We start from the raw sequence: 20,492 nt of genomic DNA, 5'->3' as shown, positions 1-20,492 counted from the left end.
AGATTTTGGCTCAGCTGTCAGATTTATTTAGCTGTTCACCTTTCCTCACCTTTTTATTTCTATATGGAATTTCATTTGTGGTCCAAAGCACAGATGAAAACAAAAGGCAGCGAGTTCTCCAATGGTCTCTTGACTTATTAGTATTCAGAAAAGGTGTTTGTTGCTGAATTTAAAAAAGGGAGAGGGTGCCGATTGCCACCTCACAGTGAGGTTTCTCTTTCTAAAATGTTAATTGTTTTAGGCACTCTGGAGTTTTCTGCAACCTTGAGGTCATGCCTTTAAATTTTTTCTTTTTTCTTTTTAAATGAAAGTTGATGCAATTGTACCACTGTAGAGGGGAAAACTAGTTTGCTTGCCTAATTTCAGGTAATCTCTCTTTGCTCAGAAGTACCAATTACACATAAAAGCACAACATTTTTATAAAGCATGTTTTTTTGGAATCTCAGAGATGAAGAAAGGGGGGAAAAATCAGACCTAGAATTCAATTAATTTTCCACATGAAAAAACACTTCGTATAGGTAAACTCTCCTCATACGGTTTCTCAATTATGTTTGGAAGCAAATTGCCTTGATTATGCCTTTGATGGAGAGGAAAGCCTTTTAATTAATTTCATACATGCTATGCTGGTGCTAAGCGGTATCATGGAATGATTAAGTGGGACTGCACTGCTGTGTTTGTTTTGTTGAACATGGGTGGACTCCCATGCTGAAACCGTTGGCTAGCATTAGTCATATGAATGTGGAAACCAGTGGAGTAGCTATGGGGGGGCAGTGCGGTAAGTACTGCAAGTGCCATAATGTATAGTGTAAGCGGCCCCTCCCACTTTCTGTAAATTCCAGGCAGCGATAGCAACACTGTCACTGCCAAGAGTGGCTCTAATGGCTAGTGGGAGGGGCTGATCAGCAGAGATGTGCTGGTAATCACCAGCATTGGGTGCCCTTCGGGGAGAAAGGCGGAATACAAATCAAATAAATAATAATGTGCTGGAGTGACTGCGCCCAAGTAGCAAGTTGACTCATGAGTTATCGACCCCCCCCCCCAACTTAAGTCGCAATTCATAGTGCACGGCTGTCATGACTTGACCTGAGCTGCTTATACACTCATTTTGACTGGAGTCATGGGTCATTTCAAGAAACAAGTTGCGGTGCAAGTCAGGTGCAACTCTGCAGAAAAAATGGAGGAACTGGGGTGTGTGTGCGTGCGCGCGCACGTGTGTTGGAGTTCTCATTTAGCACTCCCCTGATGTTCCCATCCCATCTGTAGTCAGAGATATGTTGAACTCCTTCACTTTAACCACCATTTTCATTTAATTTATAAACAAAAGCTGTGCTATTACTCAAGTGAGTGCAGAAAAATGTTCAGTTCCATACGAACCCCAGTGACAAACCCCCCGCCCCCCCCATTCACATCACAACTTCCAATTCCACCTTCAGAAGGAGCACTGAGTTATAAGCCATGGACCAAATGGGAGGCTTCCGAGCTCAGCAAAGCAGAAGGGGAAGAACAGTAAAAGGGGACAGGACAGGAAGGTGGGAAGGAGGGTCACCCACAGTACTTATGAGGCTTATGATCCAATCCTTATGACCCAATGCTTAAGTCTATTCAGAAGTCCCATTGCGGTCTATTGCAAGGAAACACCCCCCCCCTGCAGTTTGCCTGCCTTCTTTGCCCCCTCTTTGGGCTTGTATCTAGCCATTTCTTCCTATGCAAGAACCCCCGCCCCCTTCATTGGGCTTCTCCTTCTTCCCTCCCCCATTCAGAAAAAATCAGGCCATCCATCATTCATCCAATCGTCCATTCCTAGATGGCCAAAAGCCCTCTCCTCCGAATCTTGGCTGCCCCTGCCTTCTTCTGGTTCCTCACCCCAGCTTTGTACAGCCAGCCCCCCTCCCCTAACATCTTTGCTTGCTCCCTCTCACCCTTAGAAGTTGTGCATTCTTCCTTGCTAATGCTGGAGTTTTCATACACATCATCATAAACACTGATCATCTCAGTGACCCCACAATACCAATGTTATTCTCACCCCGTTTGGCAGCAGACACTTGAATGAGAGCTGTTGTAGCATAGGGGCTAGGAGACGGGCCTGTGTATCAGGACTTCCTGTTTCAAATCTTATCTCTCTCATAAATCCATTTGGTGGCCTTAGGCCAAATGCCTTCTCAGCCTCAGCAGCAATGTGGGGATAGTAATACTTACTCACAGGGTTGTTCTAAGGGTTCGATCAATGCAATAGACGCAAAATGTTTTCACACTCTAAAAGATGCTAAGGATTATATTGGATGCTAAGATTGCCAGCATTGTTCCCATAGAAACATGCAAAATACTGTATAGTCAGTACCTTTGTGAGGGTTGCCCCGTGAAGGGGGTCTCTGTGGATCATCCGGCAGGGTGCTGAGAGTCAGCTAGGTGGTCTCTTGGGAACCCCTGGGTAGGTGTGTCCACCTTCCTGAGGTTTCCTGCAGGGGGAGCCTCAGACCAAGTCAGGGGGAGGGGGTTCACAACACCCTTGTCCTCCTCCCTGGAGGCAGGATCTGAGGCCGTTGGTCTTCAGGTACAGGTTCCAGCTCCTGCCTTCGCTTTCCAGAACTGCCTGTCATCACAGGCTTCCCTGCTTTTAGCCTCCCCAGCTATACCCTCGGCTCCTCCTCTTCCTCCCTCTCTAGGCTTAAAGGGGCCCCGACCCTAGCCTGCTTCCCTCCTCTCTGGTGGTTAATGAGGATCCTGCCCTGCCTACTGCTTCGGTCAGGTGAGCTCTGGGGGGACTGTCTCTCCCACCCAGCTGCCCTGCGTCTTGCCTGGTCAGCTGGCAAGTTGGTGGTGGCTCTGTGGCCAGGCGGTTCTGTCCCTAGCCCACAGCCAGGTAAGGTGGGGGTTGGCCAAGGGCTCAACCCCTGACAACCTTTATATGCAAACTTGCTATCTGAGCATTCTCATACCCATTTGGGGCAGAACTGCCACTTCTCATTATCTGCGACTCTTCTCATTTTTCGCAAATATTGTGCCAGTGCCATATCAAACGGGTGCTGGTATTGAACCGTACAGAATTGTCAGACACAAGTCTCCACTTCCAGACTTGACCCACCATCTTGAGCACGACTTGGGGACTCCAGCTGAACCTTCAAACCCTAGCAATAATAATAATAATAATAATAATAATAATAATAATAATAATAATAATAATAATAATAATAAAATTTTATTTTTATCCCGCCCTTCTCCCTAATGGGACCCAGGGCGGCTAACAACATATTAAAAAACAATAGAATTTAAAAACATTAATACAAACAGATAAAAACATTTAAAAACACACTACAGGGCCATAAAAACAGTAGTCAGATTAAAAGAGTAAAAGAGCAGATCACCGAGGAATCAAGCCTGTAAAACTAAAAGATGTATAAAAAAGTTAAGAAGGCCAGAAATCAGAAGGCTTGTTTAAACAACAGTGTTTTCAGGCCTCGCCGAAAGCTCTCAAGAGAGGGAGCCATTCTCAAGTCAAGGGGAAGGGAGTTCCATAATGTTGGTGCCACTACCGAGAAGGCCCTATTTCTTGCAGCCACCCCCCGGACCTCCTTGGGTGGCGGCACTTGCAAAAAGGCCTTCTCTGATGACCTGAGATGGCAAGCCGGATTGTACGGGAGTAGGTGGTCTCTAAGATATCCTGGCCCAGAGCAGTATAGGGCTTTAAAGGTCAAAACCAGCACCTTGAATTGGGCCCGGAAACGAATGGGCAGCCAATGCAGCCCCCGGAGAAGCGGGCTGACAGAGTCAAACCGCCTGGCTCCGGTGACCACACGGGCCGCCGCATTCTGTACTAATTGTAGTTTCCGAACCGTCTTCAGGGGCAGCCCCACATAGAGCGCATTACAGTAATCTAACCTCGATGTCACCGTGGCATGGATCACCGTGGCCAGGTCTGCACGATCCAAGTACGGTCGCAGCTGGCGCACCAGCCGAAGCTGAGCAAAGGCCCCCCTAGCCACAGCCGCCACCTGGGAATCCAGGAGCAGCTGCGAATCCAGGAGGACCCCCAAGCTGCAAACCTGCTCCTTCAGAGGGAGTGCAACCCCATTCAGAGCAATTCGATAATCCAGCACCTGCATCGAGGATTTCCGAACCAGGAGAGCCTCTGTCTTATCCGGATTTAATTTCAACTTGTTAGCCCCCATCCAGATCCTCACTGCTTCCAGACAGCGCTCCAGGCCCTCAACCGCCACCTTGGAGTCTGGAGGAAAGGAGAGATAGAGCTGGGTGTCATCAGCATATTGATGACACCTCACTCCAAACCCCCGGATGACCTCTCCCAGCGGTTTCATGTAGATATTAAATAGCATGGGGGACAGAATTGAACCCTGCGGCACCCCGCACCTCAAGGGCCAGGGTGTCGAACAGGCATCCCCCAGCACCACCATCTGGGACCGACCCTCCAAGTAGGAGCGGAACCACCGCAAAACAGTGCCTCCAACTCCCAACTCGGCCAATCGGCCCAGAAGGATACCATGGTCGATGGTATCGAAAGCCGCCGAGAGGTCCAGCAGGACCAACAGGGACGCACGCCCCCTTACAAGTCCCCGGCGTAGGTCATCCACCAAGGCGACCAAGGCAGTTTCCGTCCCAAAGCCCGGTCTGAAACCAGATTGAAAAGGATCCAGATAATCCGCTTCATCCAAGACCCTCTGGAGTTGGGCCGCCACCACCTGCTCAATTACCTTGCCCAGAAACGGGATGTTGGAGACTGGCCGATAGTTATTCAACACAGTGGAATTCAGGGAGGGCTTCTTCAGGAGGGGGCGAACCACTGCCCGCTTCAAGGCGAGCGGCCATGTCCCCTCCATCAAAGAAGAGTTGACCACCCTCCCCGTCCACTCAGCCAGTCCCCCCCGGGCCGCTCTAATCAGCCAAGCTGGGCAAGGGTCAAACAGGCAGGCAGACGGCCTCACACTCCAAAGGAGTCTGTCCACATCCTCAGGCTGCACAAGCTGAAAAGCATCCCACAATACTGGACAAGCAGTTGCCAAGGGGACATCAACAGACATTGTCAATGTGGCATCCAAGTTGCGACGAATACGATCGATTTTATCTGCAAAGTGTTGGGCAAGCACGTCACAGCGGCTGACCGTGTATTCCTCCTGGACTACCGAAGGGGCCTGATGAAGGAGGCCCCGCACCACACGGAACAGCTCTGCCGGACGGCTATCAGCAGACGCAATGGTAGCAGAGAAGAACGATCTCTTCGCTGCTACCACCGCCACGGAGTAGGCTCTATAATGAGAGGTCAATGATGAAAGGTCTCTAGAAGACAACCTGAGGGCTAAACTGGGGCTGGGGCAAGCCAAGGGAAGGAAGCAAGAGACAGGTAGCTGGGTAAAGCAACCCCCTCCCCACTGCTGAACTCTGAGGTCTCATTGTTGGGCTAGCAACCTTCAATGAATCAAGGGATAGCCAGTATGGAGAAGAAAGCATCAGATGTTGGAGATGTAGATGAGCCCTTGAGATCACCCAGCTCCATAGACTTCAAGTTGAGATTTAGGGTCATAAAGTTCATAGAGCGTATGGTAAAAAAAGTCCTCAGAAACATAACCTAATTTTTCCCATAGGCTCAATGATTCAGTATCCACTAATTGGGTATCCAATTGTTTTTACAGGAACATAACCCTAGTGGATAATGAGAACTGAGTGTACAAAAGCATGTCCCTGGACAAATCTTCTGCTATGAGTGATAGGTACAGAAGGTCTTCTTTTGTTGTTAAGGGATTACATTTGCTATTGCCTCTCTGTTGTCTGAGCACATATGAGCACAGATTGTGCTCAGCACACTTCTGCAATACTGAACTTCCTTTCTCATAAAGGGCAATGCTTGATGCATTGTAGGGCTGGTCAAAGTTAAAGTCCAGGGCAGATAAGTATCTTCCTTGTTTTCTACAATCTGCAATATCTCAGGTCATGCGAGGAGTACCTATGTCATTTATCCAGTTCTTCTTTCCCATAACAATGTTCATGCTGAGTTGGGGCGTTTGGAATTCTGTCACCTGCAAGCAAAAGGCTGTGGAAGATGGAGAGGTGAAAGGGAACAGATGCTGAAGTCTTGTCAAGCTGCTTACTGTGCCCCCTAGTGAAATACAGCAGTATAGTACTCTAATACATGCTAGGGATTCCAGCTCGTTCCAGGACTGTGTTGTTTGGAACTTTGTCCTGTCAGGTGACTGCTGAAACAGAGACGTCTGCGTTGGCTCGGTCATGTCGTGAGAATGGATGATGGCCGGATCCCAGAGAATCTCCTCTATGGAGAACTTGTGCAAGGAAAGTGCCCTACAGGTAGACCACAGTTGCGATACAAGGACATCTGCAAGAGGGATCTGAAGGCCTTAGGAGTGGACCTCAACAGGTGCGAAACCCTGGCCTCTGAGCAGCCTGCTTGGAGGCAGGCTGTGCAGCATGGCCTTTCCCAGTTTGAAGAAACACTTGGCCAATAGACCGAGGCAAAGAGGCAAGGAAGGAAGGCCCACAGCCAGGGAGACAGACCAGGGACACACTATACTTGCTCCCAGAGTGGAAGGGATTGTCACTCCCAAATCGGCCTTTTCAGCCACACTAGACGCTGTGCCAGAACTACCATCGTGATACCAGGAACGCGATACCATAGTCTTTCGAGACTGAAGGTTGTCAACAACAAGTGCTCTAATACCTACATGCATCCCTGAGGGGATGAATCATGAAAATGTCTGGTAGTGGGCTTGAGTTCTTGGGAATTCCTTCAAATTAAAAGTCACATGGTTCCTTCAAGAACTCATTGAACTTGCAGTCTGAAGTTCTGGACTTCATATCTGTGTTAAGTTCCGGTGTATTATTATGATCATGCTGCTGTATGCAGGAATACAGAATCAAATGAATTAAGTGCAAACCAAACAAAATGTGTCTGTTGATGCTGAATTTTGAGAGAGGAATCTGTGGTCCAGGAGGTGTTACAATTTTTATGTCCTTCCTTTAAGAAAACAAAAACACACAGCAGCAACCTACAAAAGGCATGATTTTGGAAGTCTTCTGCTCCAATCTAATGATGTACAGCCCAATCCTATCAAGGACTAGGCTGGTGTGTGCAGGGCTTTATGATAGCGGAACACATAAAATAGCTGCCAATGGAGTGCAGAGCACCCATTTGTGGGAGCCAGGTCGTGCAAGGCGGGAGAGCTTCCAGGCCATCGGCAGAACTACCTACACCTGCTGGAGCAGATAAGGCAGTGGTGGGGGCAGGGAGGAGTGAGACAGGGTGGGAAGGGGAGGAATGGGGGTGGGGAGGTTGTGGGAGGGGCTGAACCAGGCAGATCATGCTGGATTCTGTCCCCCTTTTCTGCAGTCTCCCTATCCCATTTCTCTCCACCTTGTTTTGCCCCCTTTCGGCTCTGAAGCCGCCTGATCTGCCCCCTGCCCCCGCTAGATCCAGCGTGTCCATTTTTGGCACGGCTGACCAGTGGGCGGAGAAAGGATAGGATTGGGCTCTTTGTAACTCAAATTGTGCTCCATGAGTAGAGAAAAGGAAAATGAGACTCTGAGGTACGGATTTCCATCCTGTTGAGTTTGCACAAGATGTTAATAGGCGATGGAGAGGATTGGAACAAAAGCAGGTTAAGCGAGAATGGTACAGAGGACGCGAATAAGGAAGCAATTGCCAGGGGACCGATCTATTAAATGAATGATAGCAAAATATGAGTATGAATGAAGGGACTCAGATTGAACTCCCCCTCCCCCCAAATTGGGAACATTAATTATGTTTATTGCTACCTACGTTCATTTTCAACTCTAAAGTTCAGAAAGGTCATAAGAGGGAAAGCACATTATGTGGAATTCCTGGGGGTTAAAAACATGTTAAGGAGAATGTATAATGTGACCTGGTTGTTTTCTTTTTATTTATTAAATAGCACAGGGGTGCATGAACAAACTGGTGTGAATAGGAGGCTTTTTGCACTGTCCTGATCCCAATTGTGCATGACCTGGCATGATATTTAACATGGGGAAAAAGAACCCTTACATTTGCTGTAAATAGAAGCTTAACCCCCCTCCTATAAATACCATACACAGGGGGTTGGAATCGGCAGGAGGTCTGGTCTAGAGGGTAGAGACTCCGTTTGCCTGAAGGCATGTGGATGCGGGAGAACCCGTGGACATTATATATCTGGACTTTCAGAAGGCGTTTGACACGGTCCCTCACCAAAGGCTACTGAAAAAACTCCACAGTCAGGGAATTAGAGGACAGGTCCTCTCATGGATTGAGAACTGGTTGGAGGCCAGGAAGCAGAGAGTGGGTGTCAATGGGCAATTTTCACAATGGAGAGAGGTGAAAAGCGGTGTGCCCCAAGGATCTGTCCTGGGACCGGTGCTTTTCAACCTCTTCATAAATGACCTAGAGACAGGGTTGAGCAGTGAAGTGGCTAAGTTTGCAGACGACACCAAACTTTTCCGAGTGGTAAAGACCAGAAGTGATTGTGAGGAGCTCCAGAAGGATCTCTCCAGACTGGCAGAATGGGCAGCAAAATGGCAGATGCGCTTCAATGTCAGTAAGTGTAAAGTCATGCACATTGGGGCAAAAAATCAAAACTTTAGATATAGGCTGATGGGTTCTGAGCTGTCTGTGACAGATCAGGAGAGAGATCTTGGGGTGGTGGTGGACAGGTCGATGAAAGTGTCGACCCAATGTGCGGCGGCATTGAAGAAGGCCAATTCTATGCTTGGGATCATTTGGAAGGGTATTGAGAACAAAACGGCTAGTATTATAATGCCATTGTACAAATCGATGGTAAGGCCACACCTGGAGTATTGTGTCCAGTTCTGGTCGCCACATCTCAAAAAAGACATAGTGGAAATGGAAAAGGTGCAAAAGAGAGCGACTAAGATGATTACGGGGCTGGGGCACCTTCCTTATGAGGAAAGGCTACGGCGTTTGGGCCTCTTCAGCCTAGAAAAGAGACGCTTGAGGGGGGACATGATTGAGACATACAAAATTATGCAGGGGATGGACAGAGTGGATAGGGAGATGCTCTTTACACTCTCGCATAATACCAGAACCAGGGGACATCCACTAAAATTGAGTGTTGGGCGGGTTAGGACAGACAAAAGAAAATATTTCTTTACTCAGCGTGTGGTCGGTCTGTGGAACTCCTTGCCACAGGATGTGGTGCTGGCGTCTAGCCTAGACGCCTTTAAAAGGGGATTGGACGAGTTTCTGGAGGAAAAATCCATTATGGGGTACAAGCCATGATGTGTATGCGCAACCTCCTGATTTTAGGAATGGGTTAAGTCAGAATGCCAGATGCAAGGGAGGGCACCAGGATGAGGTCTCTTGTTATCTGGTGTGCTCCCTGGGGCATTTGGTGGGCCGCTGTGAGATACAGGAAGCTGGACTAGATGGGCCTATGGCCTGATCCAGTGGGGCTGTTCTTATGTTCTTATGAAGGTAACATCCACAAGGTCGCCAGTTCGAGGCCACCGGCACTGTGCGACCTTGGAGCAGCTGACAAGCTGAAGCCGAGCAATTCCATCTGCTTGGAGCGTGGGAGGATGGAGGCCAGAATGTGAAGCCAGCTCGGAATGAAACACCTTGAATGTAGTCGTTCTTGAAAGAAAGAACCTTCTTTGAAATTGTAAAAATCCCTATTTAATAGGGATTTAATAAAGCCTGCCTATGTAAACCGCCTTGAATAAAGTCTTGAATAAAGACCAAGAAAGGCGGTATATAAATACTTGTTGTTATTATTATTATTAAATACCATACACAGGGGGTCGGAATCACGACTGGAGTTGAAGCAGAAGCAGAATTTTAAAGCTTTCCTATCCCCTGCCACATATTCTTCCCATTTTGTACAGCCCTGCTATTTAAAAAAGAAAAGGAAAAAACCAGACCAAATTATGTATTTCCCGTAACTTGTAGTTTGTCCCTTGAACTGCCATACAAAATGTCATTACAAATAATTGCAAACCTGGAAGACATCGAGCTTTTCCCAGAGACCACATGGGGGCAATGTTGCACCATTCTTGAATGAATACTTTCCTAGGGACTTCTGTTGCAGACATTCACTTAACAAATAATAAATAAGCAGATGCAGTCCAAAGGGGGTTTAACCAGGGAACATTAGGCCTGTACTTGGGTGCACTGATTACGTCTTCTGTGAAAATATATTGTAGAGGATGGGGCAAAGCGATGCATTTTATCCCTTCTTCTTTTATGAACATTGCGTATATAAACACAGCTACGTTTGCCAGGTAGTTCTACAGCAATAATGTAGCCAGCTTGTCCCTGAAATTGAAAAGAACAAGACCAAAAAAAAAAAAAATCTGACTAATTAGTTTTATTCTATCAAACTAGCAGCACCTGGCTGAGAAAAGCATTTAATGTAATAAAACAAACCACCCAGCAGGAAAAGCAATGGGGGTTTCAGATGGAGAAGGTGTGACAAGTAGTTTTCTATTTTTCTCACCAGGGAGAGAGGAGACAAACTTGCAGTAACATTTTGATCTCTCTCTCTCTCTCTCTCTTTCTGAATATATGCTTCATCAGTATTTAAATGGTCCCAAATCTGTTTGAGGAGACAGCGTGACTGTGGGCTGTTTAATGCACTGAAGTGCATTAAACATGATGCTGTCCTGTATTTGCTGGTTGAATGGCTCAGACAGGAGTGTCTGAATGAGAATCAGTGCTGCAGGGCAGCTGAGGATTCAGCATGGTGGACAAGACATCCCATAAAGCAGTACTTCTTAAATGATTTGATGGGCCCAGGATTGGTACTATACCTGTGCCATATTATTGTCACTATTGTTTCTTCCTTTCCTGGAAATTTGCCAAGGACCCAAGATAGGCCCTTGAACTAATCCCGCAGGGCTCTTTTCCTGTTCCTGTATGGTGGCACTATGTATTTGGACAGAAGTTTGACCCAGACTTTAAGCTTCAGGATGAAAAGGAACAATGAATTGGATAAAAGTATGCTGCAATCAGTGGCTTAGCTAAAGGGGGCTGTCAATTGCCTTGACAGGTACCATGCCTTGAAGGGTGTCAAGGCTGGGGGTGCATTTCGGAGGCCTTTCCCTTTGAGATACCAGAGAGGTATGTTCCCATGCCATGTGTCTTATCATCTGAGCTGTAATGAAGAGCTGAGCTGAGCTGTATGAAGAGGCTTGTATATTGGAGTGGATATGATTCGCTACTAAATGTAGTCTGTGTCCTATGTGCCATCATGGGGGAGGGGAATGGCATGAGTTGCAATTTTCTTCTGTTTTCCCCTTTCCCTGTGGGGTTCCTCCCACCTTTGCTGTGTTGTTGCTGTAGTGTTTTTCCAGCGCTGGGAGCACGTCTGTCATCTGATGAGGGGTTCGGATCTGGCATACACAGACTCTTTCGCATCCCTCCTACATTCCTCCCATGTCAAGTTTCCATCTTCTCCTTGCTTTGGCCTGTTCACTGACAAAGATGCACTGGTATTTGAGTGACAGTCAAATTACTCTGAGATGCCATTTCTCTGATATTGTGCCTTTGAAACTGTGTTTGTCAGTTTCTATACCAGTAGGGCTGTTGTGCCAGTATATATAGAATTATGGTAGCATATCTTGGGTTTAAGACTGAGCTTTAAGGTGATTTGGATCTTTTAAGATTGGGATTTAAGATTATTAAACCAGACCTCCAATATCCTTGATATCTATGTTTGTATCTAAATTTGGGGTGGAAAGTGAAAAAAAAAAATCACATTTTCCAAAGATTGCTTTTCTGTTTAGAATAATTTTAAACAGGCTGGGACATGTCAAATCTGGAATGGAAGAGTTACTGCCTTAAAAATGAGTCTCTCTCTCTCTCTCTCTCTCTCTCCCCCCCCCCCACCTAAACAAGCAAACAAAGGCTAGAATTGGAGCCCTGGAACCAGATCACAGCCTGCCAGGTGCTGCTTACCCCCATGTTCAAGAGCAGTATGTTATAAAATGGTTTGTGCAGCTTGACATTTATGAACAATCAATACCCATATGTAACAGGTTTGGGAGTAAACAAACATTAATGTCAGATCTGGAAAAGAGTCATAAATAATAGCTGTAGTCACTGCTAGTGAGCCTGCACTGGAGTAATCACAGAAGCTGCTGCAGAGACAAACCTGGAGCAGTGCATTTGTAGACATAAATACTTTGTTTCTGCATTCTGAAGGGCATTATCTAAAGTCTTAGAGCTTTAGAACTTGTCTTCCTGTTCAAAAAGTATTAGTGTTAGCAAGCAGAGCAGTCGATCGTCCCATCCCACTTGGCCACTTCCATTGGAAGTGAGTGACTCAATGGTGATCGATTATCCATATGAGAAATCCACAGGGGAATCCACCATTCCCACTAACAAAATCGAAGCTTCGTTTTAGGAGTGTGCTGTGCCTTCTGAAAGGCTGTTCAGTGTTGATTCTGTTGTATATAATCCCTCCCCCACCAGTTGATTTTGACAGTGGTCACAGTTTAACACAGAGTTGCGCATCATGGCATTGAGTTTAGTTAACTGCTGGATGGCGGTCAGTCTGTCTAAGCCTAGGTAAGCCATTTGCAGTATATTAGCCAAGAGACTCATGAAAAGAAGCAAAAGGGATATATTTTGGTGAAATTGAGGTATATACATGAATTATACAGTGTAACAAAGCAGAAGTTGTGCTTTCTAATCTCCATTCCACAGCCTCAGATGACCGAGGTCTGGTCTGCTTTATCATTCCCCCAGCATTCTGAGGGCCTATCCAATCACTGGTTGTTTTCTAGACTTGCCTTGAAGCCAGTCCATCTCCCAGTTAAGAGTCTCCCCTTAACAGCATCATAAAGGTGTGGTGGTGCGAAAATAAAAATGCTCCAAACCTGCTGATCTGTGACCCCCCCCCCAAGGGATGTATTCTTCCTCCTCATAAAAACATAAGAAAAGCCCTGCTAGATCAGGCTAAAGGTCCATCTAGTTCAGTTTCCTGTGTCTCATAGTGGCCCACCTGATGCCTCAGGAAGCACACAAGACAACAAGATACCTGCATCTTGTTATCTGTCCCTTGCACCTGGCATTCTGAAGGTAGCCTACTTCTAACACCAGGAGGTTGCACATACCAATCATGGCTTGTAACCTGTGATGGACTTTTCAAATGATTCTTGAAATTCTATGTACTATCTACTCATTGCTCGCAACCAAATAGACTGTTAATTGAATTAATTGGGTCAATAGTATTTATACATGACATGACTGTGTAAAAGTCTAGATCTTAGAAGTTACCGCAGTGTTACTGCGACAAGCGATATAAAAAATGACACATTGCACAAACACATTGTTTGGTAGTGCATGTGTATATTTTCTGACTTAAACAGCCACTATGTGTGTGTGGGAGGATGCTGCTAATGCTGTTCAGAACTGGAATTGTAACCTTGCTGGAGAGATGCCTCTGCCCTGATGTGGTCCCTATCGGAATCAGAACTTCTACATTTCCTCTTTGCCCCAGGAAGAAGCTCCACTAGTGCTAATGGGATCTTCCCTTCCAGGGCAGAGAGAAACTGGGGAGGGCCAGCATGGGTTGGCACCATAGCAGAGGCAGAGCCAGGAGTGTCAAACTCCTTTCATATAGTGGGCTGAACAGCATTCACTGTGCCTGCTCAAAACCGGATATGACATCATTAAACAGGACATGATGTCATTAAGCAGATGATGGCCAGAAAAAAAGCACTTTGTTCTCATACAGAAGCTCACTAGTTGCAAATGGCAGAAAGGAAAATGTGCAAATCTTGCTCATTTTTTCAAGGTACAGGAGAGCCCATTTATCACACAGACCTCCCTTTCGGCAGTGCTTCTTCTGCAGAGGTATCTCTTCTGCTGAGGAATCTGCAGAGTTGAGAGATGGCCTGTGAAGTGAAGCTTTAGTAGAAGCAGTGCTGCTGAAGGGGTGGCCCACATGACAATTGGGCTCTCTCAGCTCCTCGGCTGCATCTCCCTCTCTCATCCCTTTTGGTCTGCCCCTTAAGCTGTAGTGTTTCTTGCCTTCTGAGGCCTCCTTCTATCTCTTTTCCCAGAGCCTCAGCAGGAGCAGAGCTGCTGAAAAGGCAGCTGTGGGAGAGCCCATTTATAATGGGGGCTGGATAAAGAGCTTCTAGGGTTTGCATATGGCCCATGGCTTAAGTTCCTTCCTTCCATGCCATGGTCCCAGTTTTGATCAGGTGCTATTCAAGTTAGAAAAACACCCGGCCAAATTAAGCATTCCACGTAAGGAGCTGTTTGGCCAACAGACTTAACTGTTCTCAAATACTGCCCCATACAAAGGTGTACTTTAATGGCAGATCTGCATAAACATGGAAAGAAGATGTAAGTATTCAAGCAGAAAGGAAAGTTTCAAGGAACATTTTATAATGGTGAAGAGCATCTCAAGTTCCATAATTCTACGATCCTAAGGTGCTTCTGACAAATAGACAAATGTTTCACACCCACGATATGTAGATCAACCATAGACGTGAAACTTCCTGGGAGGAATATGTACTTCTTGCAACTCCCACGGCTGCAAGTGTAGCACTGAAAATGAATTTATAGAAAAAGCTGAAGGGAAAAAAGTTCTTCTAAACAACCAGCTTACTTTTTCTGGATATAAAAAGCAACAAGCATGTCACAAAGAACAGTGATTGTTGCAAGGAGATCAATTACATACATTTACAACTGCATAATTCAAGAAGTTGTTAAAGAAGTTGTTAAAAAGCATGGTCTCATTTGAAGCTTACCACAGCAGTTAACTGCCCAACAGCCTAGTCCTGAGATGCCTATTCCACAGGACTGCCACGGTACCGAACCAGCTGCCAAGGTATCCTATGTGCAACAGGGATGCCGCCAGCAGCTCCTCAGGGGAAGGCAAGTAGCCCAGCAATGGGGCTACTTGATTCTGTGGCAGCCCTTGAACTACCATAGAATCAAGAGCCTCTGTGTCAGGCCATGTGGCCTGACATGGAGCTCAGGCTCTGATGGAACTGAGCTCCACCGGTCTTGCCTCCCTCCCACCCCGCTCCCTCCCTCGTCCTCGCCTTACCCTGCCACCCCCACCCCAGAATGCCTCCTCCCTGCCCCATGCCCCCACCTACCTCTACACAGTTCAGGCAACCAAGGAGCAGCAGAGCACCATGTTCAACTGGCGCTAGCCTAGTGCCAGCTGGCACTGGGCTAGTTCTGGCACTCTGACAGTGCTAAGGGCTCACAAACTTGCTTTACAGCACGTTTGTGACAGTGCGCACTGGTGGTAAGTCAGCAAGCACTGTTTAGGATTGGGCCCTAAGTCAGGGGCAGAGTGAGGTATTTCTCCATGGTTCACCTCAGAGCCAGGTCTCCCTCAGAGGGTCTTATTACAACCTGCCACAATTTTTATACACTGTTTCTTCATGAGTAGGAAAAATTAAAATATGTCTCCGCAACTTTCAAAAATTCTTCCTTAGTTCCAGGACTACATGTCAGGGACATGCCATGACATTCTGTACCAATGACATAACACTTCCAGGTCACTAGACCTCCAATGCCACTGGAACCTTGTCAGTCATGTCTGGAGCCTTTCTGAGGCCAAAAACCAGAAGCTTTAAACACCTCCAGGGAGCTTTCTGAAGCCCACAGAGGCTACATGCAGCCTCTGCAAACCTCAGAAAGACTCTTGGACACAACCGGAGAATATCTATGGTTTGGGAGCTCAGGTCTGAGTACTCTCGGAACTCAATGACCACACATCCCTGCTAAAGGTGATGTTTGTATCCTTCCCTCTGATTTAAAATCAAGTTTTATTATTGACCTCTTTGATCCTCATACAGTCCAATCACTCCTGGGCAAAACTTGTCTTTTCCAGAGTATCTTCAGTCGGTATTGAATCTTTCCTTCTTGACTTCTAAAAATTTTTAAAATCCTGTTTAATCCTCATAAGGTACTGTAAAGTAACAAATAAGCCTGTATTGCTAACCAGTGGCCCTTGGGCTTATTTTGCTCCCAGGGAGAAAACCTCAAGCTAATTCAATGCCAAAAAGGGCCAGTGTTGAATTACAAACCATACCTGAATCAAATTCATTTCTTCATATCATATGAAAATATCAGTGCTCAGAGCTCCCCAAGCCAAATATGTCAGCCTTTCAGGATCCATGGAACTTTGGAGCTCACGTACTTCCTGAGTGAGCAGCTCTGCTGAAAGGTTTTGCAAGCACCATGATTTTTGTGGATCAGGGAGAATGCCTGTCAGATTAAATTTGTACAGTCCTCGACCCAGCCCTCCAATGGTAATGACGCTTGATCAATAGCTACTATGGTTAGTTACTGTCCTTGTTGCGTGCGGCCAATCCCTGAAGATTTTTCCTTGGTTCCCAGAAAGCGGGATTTGAAACATCTTGCCTTCCTCAATAAAACAACAGCGCATCTCCTCCAGTTCCTGAATCAAAGGCATTTTCTATTGTTTCCCCACTTCAGCTTGCACCAAGTGCCGAAGTGCAGTGCACGTCCATAAATAATACACTGTGATTGGGTTACACTGGGCAATTTTCAATACTTATTGCCTCTCTGGCTGCTCTATTGGCCTTATGAGAATCTTCAGGAGCTTCATTATGTGCTGTTGATCTCAGTACACTGATACCAACACAGGTGAAAAAGAACTAAGCCGCTCTTTATTTCCTGGCAAGGCGATTTTTCTTCTCCCTCTTCTTTCTTATATAGAAATCTGAATTTGAATTGATTAAAGAAACGAAACACATTCATTTCTATTAGGTAGAGCCTATTCATTTCCCTGTTGTAAAACACACAGAAAAGCGAGAGGTTGAGCATTTTTCATTTAAAAGAAAAGCAAATGTAAAGATTAATTTCTAGTTATTTCCAATCCGCAGCCAATGGCCTTCGGCTGCTTTTCTCCCTCCTTGCACACGAGCGGTCTCAAACATGGCTAAGAAAAGAAACATTTATCAGTTGCTCCATTATTGATTAAAAGAACAAATGATGCTCCCGGCACTTGATATTAATGGTTAACTGCTCCTCCACGGTTTCCTCTGTCAATCTGGCTTAATGGATAGCATGAGTAGCCGTGTTTTCATATTTAGCCAGGAAGCCCTGCAATGTTTTGCAAAGATTCCTTTGAGCATAGATTTATTTCCACAATGGGGTGTGAAATATCCTGACCGGTTGTTCAGATGATGTGGCTTTGACAACACGTTTTCTGAAGAACTGCATACGGGATGGAAAGTTACTGAGATTGTCATATTTGACTTTGCCCTTAGTTCTTCCCATTCCTTGATAGAGTTATTTTATTTGACCACTGTTCAAGAAAAAAAAAAAAACAACCACCAACCAAGGTAATTAATGTGTAGAAGCTTTGCTAATAAAAACATTAATCCATGGCAAAGAATACATCTGCACTTGAGCTGCCATTTTCCCCCCTCTATAGAAGGAAAGTGCACAAGAACTTTTAACAAAGATAGATCAATTTGTCTCTTTTCAATTGTCTCTAATGTGTTGATTTTGCAAGGAATCATACAAATGGATGTGCAGCCCAATGCTATGCATATGTACTTAAAAGTAAGTTCTGCTGAATATCATGATGCTATCTGCTGGGTCAGCATGCATAAAATTGCCACCTTAGGGTCCAATTCTATCCAAATTTCCAGCACCGATGCAGCCGTGCCAATGGGGTGTGTGCTGCATCCTGCAGTGGTGGGGCAGTCATGGAGGCCTTCTCAAGTTAAGACAACATCTCTTCCCTTACCTTGGAGCTGCATTGTGGCTGCACTGGTGCTGGAATGTTGGATAGGATTGGGCTGTCAGGTAGTAATCCTAGATGGACCTACTGGAAAGCAAGTTCCATTGATGTAAGGGTTTTTCCGCATGTTTTATGGACTTAGCAAGATCAGCAGCATAGTTCATAAGAAATATCGGAAGAGCCCTGCTGGATCAAACCAAAGGGCCACCTATGCTAGCTTCAAGGAAAGGCCCGCCAGATGGTTGGCAACCTTCAGTCTTGAAAGACTATGGTATAAGCCTACAGCACCCGGTATTCCCAGGTGGTCTCCCATCCAAGTACTAACCAGGCCTGACCTTGCTTAGCTTCTGAGATCAGACGAGATCAGGCATGTGCAGGGTAACAGTTGCTGCCAGATACTTTTTGCTCATAAGCAGGTATTCCCAACAGCTGGTATTCTTTGGAACATGCAAATAGCCCAAAGTAGACATACCTATAATCAACAAGCTAGAAGCCTAGGACCAAGGGCCAAGTACCAATAAGGTTGTGCTGTCCTTTACAACAGGGAAACATAGTTCTCTTATTGTAAATGGCTATGTGGTGGCATGCACAGCCCACCACCAGCTGCCATTTTAAAGCATGAGGGGGAAGCATCCATCAGTATGCACCACAGAACACTAGCCAAACATTATGTAGCACTGTCTTTCTGTGTTTGCATAGTCATAGTCCCCAGCTTCATGTATAGTATAACATTCACCACTGGACATACACAGTGTGCACGTAGCAAACATGCTTGCCACATGGCCCTTAATCCAACATACTCAAGGTTTTCTTTGGAAAGAGGACAAAATCCCAAACTGTCTTTGGGTTCCAAATTGTCTTTGGAACTAAGTCACAAAACAGTTTCCATCATTGTAGGGACACTTTTTCTAGCTGTTGTGATCATGGTGGTTGCTACAGTCTGACAGCCCAATCCTATCCTGGCGATACCGCCAGGGGCTGCAGCTCCAAAATGGTGACCACTGTATCCAGCAGGCCTGCCCTGGCCACCAGAGGTCTCCTCAGGGGAACAGAATTTCATTCCTTCCCCAGAGGAAAGCCCCAAGCTCCACAATAGGGCTTCTCAAGTCTGTGCTGACTATTTTGCCGGCACAAAGGAGAGAACTTCCTTGTTGGGTTGCAAAGCCCAACATGGAGGAAAGGATCCTGTGGAGCAGGGCTCCACCAGTCCCAGCCCCCTCCCTCCCTGGCTCCTCCCTCTGCCCCATCCTCCCCTGCCCTCCCCCCACCCCAGAATGCCTCCCCCATCCACCACCTGGAGCTCTTCCATTGCAGTGTCTACCTGATGCTGGCCAGCACCAGTGCTCCCGATCCAGAGGGTGCTATAAACATGTTTTACAGCATGTTTACAACACCCAGTGCTAGCACTGGAGCTCAGTGCTGGCACTCTGAGCCCTTAAAATTGGACTCTGAATCTTCTGTCCACCCGCCCTTCTGTCCACCAAGAAAGTTTGGGAGGGATTCTTCCCTTGTAGAGAATCACAGCTTGTGTGAACTGGTATGTACTGAACACTTTCTCTTCATACATCTGTGTGATATCTTAACAGAGCTGTTTCCCCCTGATAATGAAATGTGTGTAGCAGATGCAGCTACCAATAATTTTTATTTTTGCAGTTTTAGAGATTTAGGAGAATGAGGAAAGAAGAACTGTCCTTCATGCAGGCTAATCTGTTTCGGCCTCCTGCTTTGTTTTCAAAAAATATTATCCCTCGAGGGATGTGTGGTTATTTCACAATAATTGCAAATGTCACCACTCAGGATTTAGCTTTTAGGCTGGTTGGATGTCAGGGAGAAAGGTACTACATTTGCTAGTAAACTTTGGCTTAAAAAGTACTGTGTCCTTTTCAGTCAGTCTCGAACACAACATTACATAAGTAGCATTTCTTTCCTATCCCGAAGCAAGACAAACTGACATTTGTATACTGCCCCCCAAACCATGATGTCCTCACAATTACAATTAACCAATGTAAGCAATTGGCTTCAAAAATCAGAAGGCTCGTAGGAAACACCTAAAGGGGGTTTAAAAACCCAACAGGAATTTTTATGAAGGTTTGAATGGACTAAAGAAAAATAATTTTAAATTTTTTTTTTCTAGACAGCTCTTCTGTTAACTCAAAAATGAATGGGATCCCATTCCAGCAAAATCCCAGACTACAATTTAAGGAAACGAGGTGGAGAATACAACAGTTGGCAAAGTTACTGAAGAAACGGAACCAGATTGCAATGAATCTGTTCAAGTGATGGATAAACTCCATAGTTAATAGCCCTGTTCACAAGTGATGTCACTGCGGACAGAATCCATGTTGACAGCATGAATGGAAGCACACCAGTGAGCTGCTGTTGTCTCCGGGGACAGCATTTGGCTGAAGAGCCAAGCACTGTCCCCAGAGAGTGATCATCCCTGTGATTTAGAATGCTTGGCACCCAGTGTTCTTATTCATGGGGATATGGTTTCCCTGGGGACAGCACTTGCCTTATCAAACAAATGCTGCCCCTAAGGAGAGCAGAACGACAGAACACATTAGTTGTGCGAGTGGTGTTTTTTTCCCCATTTTTGCTCACTTGTGAACAGGGCTAGTCTTACTAAGAAACTGAGGAACCTCTTTTCTATGGACCATTTCTGTCCTCGAGGAAGACCCTGGTTGTCTCATCAAGGTAACTTGGGCTTCCAAAGCATTATGGGAGCTAAATGTTCTGTGAACCTCAGCAAATGACCCAACATGGAAAAGAAGGGCA

General features: G+C 46.0%; 1 pseudogene; it reads right to left on the bottom strand.

Moving 5' to 3' along the window:
- Nucleotides 1-17,993: 17,993 nt before the first annotated feature.
- On the bottom strand, nt 17,994-18,113 carry LOC136638083 (5S ribosomal RNA; annotated as a pseudogene).
- Between the last annotated feature and the right edge of the window lie 2,379 nt (nt 18,114-20,492).

This window comes from Tiliqua scincoides, chromosome 1 (assembly GCF_035046505.1).
Source record: "Tiliqua scincoides isolate rTilSci1 chromosome 1, rTilSci1.hap2, whole genome shotgun sequence".
Taxonomy (NCBI): domain Eukaryota; kingdom Metazoa; phylum Chordata; class Lepidosauria; order Squamata; family Scincidae; genus Tiliqua; species Tiliqua scincoides.
Note: the sequence above shows the minus strand (reverse complement) of the source record. Positions and strands in the feature narration are given on the sequence as shown.